Below are 8,138 nucleotides of genomic sequence, written 5' to 3'. Positions count from 1 at the left end.
AGTAGAGATTGAATAAAACAGGAAGCCAGTAGAGGTTGAATAAAACAGGAAGCCAGTAGAGATTGAATAAAACAGGAAGCCAGTAGAGGTTGAATAAAACAGGAAGCCAGTAGAGATTGAATAAAACAGGAAGCCAGTAGAGGTTGAATAAAACAGGAAGCCAATAGAGGTTGAATAAAACAGGAAGCCAATAGAGGTTGAATAAAACAGGAAGCCAGTAGAGGTTGAATAAAACAGGAAGCCAGTAGAGGTTGAATAAAACAGGAAGCCAGTAGAGTTGAATAAAACAGGAAGCCAGTAGAGGTTGAATAAAACAGGAAGCCAGTAGAGATTGAATAAAACAGGAAGCCAGTAGAGGTTGAATAAAACAGGAAGCCAATAGAGGTTGAATAAAACAGGAAGCCAGTAGAGGTTGAATAAAACAGGAAGCCAGTAGAGGTTGAATAAAACAGGAAGCCAGTAGAGGTTGAATAAAACAGGGGTGATGTTTTTTTTCTTCTCGTTTGTGGTCTGGGAAGAAGCCTTACTGGGATTCCTGTCAGCAGTAGTCAAGAACGACCTGATTGGAACGATGTTACGCAGGTGGAAAAATTACACATTATTGATGTTGCTTCAACTGAGAAAGTGCTCATCTTCTTCTGTGCACTTTTAGAGCCAATAAGCAGAAGGTCTGTTTTGCTGAAATGAAGTTAAACTGCATCCGTCTTTTGATTGCATCTAAACAGTTTGTCAGTTTGGTTCTCAGTGTTCTCATCTAGACAGTCTGTCAGTTTGGTTCTCAGTGACCTCATCTAGACAGTCTGTTAGTTTGGTTCTCAGTGTTCTCATCTAGACAGTCTGTCAGTTTGGTTCTGTGTCCTCATCTAGACAGTCTGTCAGTTTGGTTATTGAAGTCTCAGTGTCCTCATCTAGACAGTCTGTCAGTTTGGTTCTGTGTCCTCATCTAGACAGTCTGTCAGTTTGGTTATTGAAGTCTCAGTGTCCTCATCTAGACAGTCTGTCAGTTTGGTTACTGAAGTCTCAGTGTCCTCAACCAGACAGTCTGTCAGTTTGGTTCTTGAAGTCTCCGCCATATCAAGACAGTCTGTATGTCTGGTTCTCAGTGTCCTCATCTAGACAGTCTGTCAGTGTGGTTCTTGAAGTCTCAATGTGAGTCTTTGTGCTCACATATATTTATGTCAGCAGCATAAAAATGAAAGTTCAATCCAAATCTTCAGATTAGTATCCGAAGCCTTGGTAATTAATGTGAATTTGTCTTGAATGCAGATGTATAGTAGATATAAATTAGGTTTTAAATTCACAATCATTAAAAATGAGCTGAACTAATCAATTAACACATGCTTCTCTTTGTATGTCTCAATATAATATTATTTAATGAAAGAAATGTAAAAATAAACTGAAAGTATGGCAATAAAATATAATTTTATTTTGCAGTCAGTAGATTCTGTATGTCTCAATATATTATTATTTAATGAAAGAAATAAACCTAATGTATTGTAATAAAATATATAGATTTTTTCCAGTCAGACAATGGTGCTAGTGTGATGTATAAATATTTAATTTAAGCAATAAGGCATGAAAACCTGTGTGTTATCGTGAAAAACACACGACTATGGGCTGTTCTTAAGATAACAGCCGAGAAACAGCCTTTAAGAGTGTTTGGAAGACTGTTGCTAAAATGGAATCGAGTTATCTTCAATTTTGTCCGTAAATCTATCGCATCCACGTTCTCAAAATTCCCGACTCTGTTTGGCTGTCACTAGTTACCACAGCCACAAAGTCCCAGAGCAGAAGTTGATCCCAGCGCCGAACGCCAATGAGAGCTGGGGTTTCTGGGATATCATTTTCAAATCTAGAAAAATACTACATTCTTGCCAGAGGGAACTTCAAAAACACCTGTACACACATAGTGACGCATTACACACATAGTTACCCAGTGCAGGTTTACATTTGCTCTACACTAAAAGCATTGTGAATGTGGCTTTCAATTACTCTTCATTGAATTTAGCCTACTGTTAAATAATGAAACAGTGTACATTTTGGAGCAATAACCTTCTTAAACATGCTTTCTTAAACGACAAACATTGGTCAACAATAGAAGATACAATGGTGTAGCAGTGTATTCACAGGGGGTAATAGTGTAGTAGGGTATTCACAGGGGGTAATAGTGTAGTAGGGTATTCTCAGGGGGTAATAGTGTAGTAGGGTCTTCACAGGGGTAATAGTGTAGTAGGGTATTCACAGGGCTAATAGTGTAGTAGGGTATTCTCATGGGGTAATAGTGTAGTAGGGTATTCACATGGGGTAATAGTGTAGTAGGGTAGTCACAGGGCTAATAGTGTAGTAGGGTATTCACATGGGGTAATAGTGTAGTAGGGTATTCTCATGGGGTAATAGTGTAGTAGGTTGTTCACAGGGAGTCATTCAGGGCAGGTGGGGCATAGCATATTTTTGAAACGTTTTTGTTTTTTTGGGCATTAATACGTGTCACATATCAGTTTGCAAACAATGTAAAATAAATAAATCATTGAGTTAATAAAGCCACATCCAAACATGGTGTCCTTTTTTGCCTTCTTGAGAAAGGCAGGTGTTCCAAAATGCAGGTGTTTCAGCCCAGCTCAGATCTTTCTGTGGTGGTGGAGCAGCCAGTGGAAAATACGGAGCCTAGGGGTTGGTAATGTTCTCTAGTTGCGCCGTTATTGGCTCAGTGTTCTGTCACTCATGGGGACACATTTTTTTCAACGGTAAATGGCCTGAGTGAACTATCTTTGCTGGAGCCAAAGATGATCTGCTATCAACCTGGTCTCAGAGCATTTCGTATTATTTTATACGTAAATCCGAGACTCCATTTATTATGATATGTCACGTTTCGTATGGTATGTATTCATTTCTGGATATCCATCATCCATTTCGTATGATATGTTACGAATTACAATATGTTACGAATTTTGCAAAACTTACTATATGTTCCAAATTTTGCAAAATGTATGACATGTAATGGATTCTAGTTAGGTAGCTTCTAGCTGGCTAACGTTAGCTACGGGCTAAAGGATTAAGGCTAGGCGATGGATTAGCTAAAAGGGTTAAGTTAATGTTAGCTACGTGGATAACTCTAATGCTAGCTAGGTGGCTAAACGTTAGTTAGGCTAGGGGTTAGGGTTAAGGTTGGTTAAAAGTTAGGTTAAATGATTAGAGGAAGGGTTAGCTATCATGCTAAGTAGTTACAAAGTAGCTAAAAAGTAGTTGCAAAGTTGCTAAAATGCTAAAGTTGTCCATGATGAGATTTGAACTCACAACCCTTGTGTTGCTAGACCTTCGTCTTGTACGCCCATCTATCCACCCTGACCAACCACTTTCGCTTTTAGCCTTAACCATCTGTCTTATGTAACCATACTAAACGTAACATATCATACTAATTTGGGTGTCCCGGATTTACATTTAATATGTTACGTCTAATCTACGAGACCAGGAGATTATATTATATATCTTTTATACTCAGTCGCTACTTGCGAGCCTTGCAGGTGTTTCTAATTAATGAACAATGCCATGCTGGTGGGTAGTACCATTAAAATAAAACCCAGGCTTGAAACAAGACGTAGGCAAAAAATAGTAAAGTAAAGCACACATACCAACAACAACAAAAAACTACTTAAGTAAAAATACTTTAAAGTACTACTTAAGTACTTTACACCACTGAGTGTTTGGCAGATTAAACAAAGTAATGGAGATTTTTCCAATCTGCGTTAGCCACTCCAGTCATCAAATGACGATGTGAGTCTTTCAAACGATGCTTCTTGCGTGACGTTTAATCTAGTGGACTGGACGGGAGGTTGCTTCAAAAGGCTACTGATTCAACCACTTCGGTGGTTTGCGAGCGAACATAAAACCGACTCATTGAAGCGAATTAATAGGTATATTAATCTCAGTGTGTTGAATGTAATTCTGTTTAACTATCGACCAGTCAATTTAAACGTGACGTATAATCTAGTGGACGGGACGGGCAGCTTTTTCAACAGCAACAACGGCTACTGATTCAACCTTCTCGGTGGTTTTGCTAGCGAAACAGTGAGGCTAGGTAGACCACTAATATGTATATTAATGTCACTGTGTTGAACATAATTATGTTTACGTATCTAAATGATCACATTTGTTCAATTGATACTGCTAATGCTAACTAGCTAGCTAACAAACCCGGCCATGAGTTTACTAAATTACCCCCCTCTGCTAAAGAAGAGGAGGTATGCTGGGCGGAGAAAGAAGCTCTGGGGCTGAACATTGCCATAAAAGGGGAACAGGAGGATATTACACTGAAATAACCTTTTGTAGTGAAAGCAGACTGAATAATGGAGAAGCAGACTGAATAAACGATTAACACCAGTGAGTGTTGTCGTAAAAACAGGCGCACAAACTATCCAGTTGTTGAACTAGGCTAATGTTAGCTCTTGATAACTCTTGGCAGCATTCTGTCTTCTCCCTACAGTTCTCAACAGTTACCTTCGCCCACGACAGCGTGATGTGAAATACAATCACGTGCTGTATTTTAACGTTAAGAAATGTTAATCGCTTGCAATAAGTATTTCGAATCATATATCCCTTATCTTAAATCAGCGAGAAAGATTCCTTCAAATAGAAAATATACACTTTCTGTAGCAGTTATAGATCCATACAGCTACGGTGCCTTCATCCTACTAAATTACACTGTAGCAGTTACAGATCCATACAGCTATGGCGCCTCCATCCTACTAAACTACACTGTAGCAGTTACAGATGCATACAACTATGGAGCCTCCATCCTACTAAATTACACTGTAGCAGTTACAGATCCATACAGCTATGGCGCCTCCATCCTACTAAACTACACTGTAGCAGTTACAGATGCATACAGATATGGAGCCTCCATCCTACTAAACTACACTGTAGCAGTTACAGATCCATACAACTATGGAGCCTCCATCCTACTAAACTACACTGTAGCAGTTACAGATCCATACAGCTATGGAGCCTCCATCCTACTAAACTACACTGTAGCAGTTACAGATACATACAGCTATGGAGCCTCCATCCTTCTAAACTACACTGAAGCCACTATTCCCGTTAAACTTATATACACTACCGGTCAAAGGTTTGCACACACCTACTCATTCAAGGGATTTTTCTTTATTTTTACTATTTTCTACATTGTATAATAGTGAAGACATCAAAACAATGAAATAACACATATGGAATCATGTAGTAACCAAAAAAGTGTTAAACAAATCAAAATATGTTTTATATTTGAGATTCTTCAAAGTAGCCACCCTTTGCCTTGATGACAGCTTTGCACATTTGTGGCATTCTCTCAACCAGCTTAATGAGGTAGTCACCTGGAATACATTTCAATTAACAGGTGTGACTTCTTAAAAGTTAATTTGTGGAATTTCTTTCCTTAATGCATTTCAGCCAATCAGTTGTGTTGTGACAAGGTAGGGGGAGTATACAGAAGATGCCCTATTTGGTAAAAGTCCATATTATGGCAAGAACAGCTCAAATAAGCAAAGAGAAATGACAGTCCATCATTACTTTAAGATATGAAGGTCAGTCAATCTGGAAAATATAAAAAACTGAAAGTTTCTTCAAGTGCAGTCGCAAAAACAATCAGGCGCTATGATGAAACTGTCTCTCATGAGGACCGCCACAGGAAAGGAAGACCCAGAGTTACCAGCCTCAGAAATTGCAGCCCAAATAAATGCTTCACAAAGTTCAAGTAACAGACACATCTCGACATCAACTGTTCAGAGGTGACCGTGTGAATCAGGCCTTCATGGTTGAATTGCTGCAAAGAAACCACTACTAAAGGACAACAATAAGAAGAAGAGACTTGCTTGGGCCAAGAGACACGGGCAATGGACATTAGACCGGTGTCCTTTGGTCTGGAGTCCAAATTGGAGATATTTGGTTCCAACCGCCGTGTCTTTGTGAGACACGGTGTGGGTGAACGGATGATCTCTGCATGTGTATTTCCCACCTTAAAGCATGGTGGAGGAGGTGTTATGGGGTTGGGGTGCTTTGCTGGTGACACCGTCAGTGATTTATTTAGAATTCAAGGCACACTTAACCAGCATGGCTACCACAGCATTCTTCAGTGGTATGGCATCCCGTCTGGTTTAGGCTTAGTGGGACTATCATTTGTTTTTCAACAGGACAATGACCCAAAACACCTCCAGGCTGTGTAAGGGGTATTTTACCAAGAAGGAGAGTGATGGAGTGCTGCATCAGATGACCTGGCCTCCACAATTCCCCGACCTCAACCAAATTGAGATGGTTTGGGATGAGTTGGACCACAGAGTGAAGGAAAAGCAGCCAACAAGTGCTCAGCATATTTACCTTTATTTAGCATATTCCTTCAAGACTGTTGGAAAATAATTCCAGGTGAAGCTGTTTGACAGAATGCCAAGAGTGAAAAGTTGTCATCAAGGCAAAGGGTGTCTATTTGAAGAATCTCAAATATAAAATAGATTTAGATTTGTTGAACAATGTTTCTACAATGTAGAAAACTGTAAAAAATAAATAAAAACCCTTGAATGAGTCGGTGTTCTAAAACTTTTGACTGGTAGTGTGTATATATATATATATATATATATATATTTAATAAACAACAGTAATATACAACACGGAACAGCCAGAGGGATTACATAAATACAAAATGACAAAGAGGAAAAATAATAACAAATCCGCATATCAAACACAGACACGTAGCCAATAAATTTGGTACATTTTGTTTTGCATACGTTTGAATGACTCTAAATCATTTTCCAAATCAGTAAAATAAATACCCTTTTTCATCATGTTGATTTGTGTATTAAATTTTTTTTCTAGTAAAATAAGGAGATTGTTGGTTAAGGGCTTGTTAGTAAGCGTTTCACGGTAAGGTCTACACCTGTTGTATTCGGCGCATGTGACAAATAAGCTTTAATTTGATGTAGTTGATAATTGTGTTACCCACTCCAGTCAGCAGATGGCGATGTGAGTATTTCAGGTGATTCTTCTTGCGTGACGTATAATCTAGTGGACGGTACCGCTGTCGACTACTGAAGCAGCCACATCGGTAGCTTGCTAGCCGACATTAAACCGAATAATTGAAGCTACTTTGACTATTTTGGGTATATTAATCGGTGTTTTAGACACAATTATTTTTTACGTATATAGTAGTTAACTTAATGTACTTGTTCAATTTACGAATTTGTTTAGATTGATTTGATTCTGAGCCTAGCACTAGGCTAGTTGCTAATGCTAACTTGCTAGCTAACGTCCCTCACCATGAGCTCACTAAGCTACTCTCCCCTTGCTAAAGAAGTGGAGGTCTGCTGGACGGAGAAAGAAGCTCTGGAGCTGAACATTGTCGTAAAAGAAGAAGAGGAGAACATTACAGTGAAAGAAGAGGAAGAAGCTTTCAGAATAAAACAGGAGGAAGAGGAGGCTATCACATTGAAAGAAGAAGAGGAGGATGTGAAAGAAGAGAAAAAACAGTTTGTAGTGAAAGAGGAAGAGGGGATAGAGGCTGTCATGGTGGAAGAGGAGGAGGTAGAAGCTTTCAAAATGAAAAAGGAGGAAGAGGAGGCTGTTATAGTGAAAAAAGAGGAAGAACCTTTTAGAGTGAAAGAGGAGGGGGTAGAAGCTTTCAGAATAGAAGAGGAGGCTATCACATTGAAAGAAGAAGAGGATGTTGAGGAGGAGGAGGCTGTTATAGTGAAACAAGAGAAAGAACCTTCTGTAGAGGAAGAGGGGATAGAGGCTGTCACAGTGGAAGAGGAGGAGGTAGAAGCTTTCAGAATCAAAAAGGAGGAAGAGGAGGCTGTTATAGTGAAAAAAGAGGAAGAACCTTTTAGAGAGGAAGAGGACGATATCTCAATGAAGGTAAATGAGGAAGATGTTTTGGGAGTGAAAGAGGAGGAAGGAGAGGAAGAGGAGACTGAAGATCTGATTAACACCAGTGAGTATTGTCTTAAAAACAGGCATAGACTCCGCACTGTCTACACATGAATAGGTTGTCCATACTATAGGAATTGTTAAAGGGCCAATCTGCGATTGGTACATGGACTTTTACATGAATAATATTAAAGCCTAGCTCTCGAAAACCTTTCTATGTATGTAGGGTTTTC

At 39.1% G+C, this 8,138-nt stretch overlaps 1 protein-coding gene across 1 annotated transcript in view; it reads right to left on the bottom strand.

Annotated features, from left to right (window-relative positions):
- LOC115177679 (zinc finger protein 239) overlaps positions 1-8,138 on the bottom strand; it is a 104,457-nt gene that overhangs the window by 35,934 nt on the left and 60,385 nt on the right. The window lies entirely within an intron of this gene.

This window comes from Salmo trutta, chromosome 38 (genome assembly GCF_901001165.1).
Source record: "Salmo trutta chromosome 38, fSalTru1.1, whole genome shotgun sequence".
Taxonomy (NCBI): domain Eukaryota; kingdom Metazoa; phylum Chordata; class Actinopteri; order Salmoniformes; family Salmonidae; genus Salmo; species Salmo trutta.
This window is presented reverse-complemented; position numbering and strand designations above follow the sequence as displayed.